The sequence below is a fragment of the Corticium candelabrum genome, chromosome 17 (genome assembly GCF_963422355.1).
Source record: "Corticium candelabrum chromosome 17, ooCorCand1.1, whole genome shotgun sequence".
NCBI lineage: Eukaryota > Metazoa > Porifera > Homoscleromorpha > Homosclerophorida > Plakinidae > Corticium > Corticium candelabrum.
The window spans coordinates 2,890,085-2,892,001 of NC_085101.1; positions in this window are offsets into that span (position 1 = coordinate 2,890,085).

Consider the following 1,917-nt stretch of genomic DNA (forward strand, 5'->3'; position numbering starts at 1 on the left):
ACTTTGGGAAACGACGTAGAATAAGCCGACCTGTATTCTTTTGATGATAGAAAAAAGAAACATCTAAGAAAAAAGATTTCTGGAATGGATTTGAACCTACTACCCTACTGACGTTAAACGGCAATTGTTGCAAGCCATTGTTAACAAACAATAACCAGGCAGCCAATCACAAGCTTTTAGGGTACACGTGTACAACAAGGCGACCAGAATTCTTGACACGTTTCGTGGTTGAAAAACTTGAAAGCCTACAGTTTCGTGGTTGAAAAACCTGAAAGTCTACAGTTAGGCAAATAATCGCGCTCTTGAATCGCAAGAGCAAACGCAACAAGTGCGCGTAATTAATTAATTAGAAGTGGCGGTGAACGTCATCACAATCGAAGACGCGATATACCTCTTCTTGCCGTAGTTGAAACACCAACGCCTTCAAGCATTTGAATTATGCCAAAAGCAAATTAATTTGACTCGCTTCCATCACAAAATGTCGACTTTGCAGCGCTCAGAAAGTGACGTTTGTTACGAGCCTAGAGTTGTGGCCTACGATAATAATTTAGCAGTTGTCTAGTGCTACAGTATTATATTTAAGACCAACTCCCGCAAATCGAAGACCTCGTACTGTGTACAAGCCGGTCGCGTGTAGAAGTCGAGCTTTTGTTCAAGACACTCGGCACGCGCGTTACACACACGTTCGGTCACGTGCACGTGCGCAAATGTCGGCGTGTGCGTGTAGCGTTCAATGACACCTGGCCAACAATGATGACGAAGAAAAGGGTGACGCTGCTGAAACTAGCATCTCGATTCTCATACTAGTGACAAGTCTATCTAACCGAATCTGGTCTGGCTAGCAAACTCATCAACATTCCGTAACGTGATGCATGACCATCAATGGAAATGCGAGCTTGCTTTGTTGCCACATCAAGAACTTTAGTTGTTTAAACGCTAATGCTCATACCCCACCAGACACAAATTTTAAAATTATGCAAGATTGCATCTAGAAATTGTTGTAGACAACCAAGAGATCTAACAGCTAATCATGTGCATAAATTCCTTCTCCAATCTACACACACACACACACACACACACACACACACACACACACACACACACACACACACACACACACACACAACTATATGCACGTATGTTCGTGGCTCTGAAGCAAGTAGAACACAGCTTCATACTTACTAGTTTTATTATTGCAACTAAATGTAACGTCTGATTCAAACCACCTATACATAAACACTGCATAGCTGTTAAAATATTTGCAAGTACACTGTAAACCTAAGATCCACATGCTCGAGATATGAGACTATACATGTAGACCAAGTACAGTTTAGAAAATGTGTATTTTTGTTAGGCTATAAAATCTTTGTTTAATTAATGGAGTAGACTGTGATTTCGCACTCCTAAAAACTTACCAAACTAGAATTTTAAATACTTTTTCCCTGAGAAAAGAAATAGATGTAGGGATTGTATAAAAAGTAATCGAAACAAGATCTATAGATAATATGAACCATAGCCAGACATCATTAGTGAATCCTTTCAACCCCACATCCCCTACATTTTACTATTTGGGGTTGGAAGGATTCACTAATGATGTCTGGCTTTGGTTCATATTATCTATAGATCTTGTTTATATTACTTTTTATACAATCCCTACATCCATTTCTTTTTTCAGGGAAAAAGTTTTTAAAATTCTAGTAGACATTAGAGATAATGAGAATTAACTGTGTTCTTCTTCTTTTGCAAGTTCATAAAAATATTTTGACATTAAATTAACGTGTACAAGCAAAGAAGGATGACATCTGTTTGTTTTGATGATTTAAATACGCAGTATTGATGACAACTACATGATGACTACTTGTCATTTTGTTGTTCTTTGTTTCTTCGTATGTTGTAATATGTATCTACATACACAGA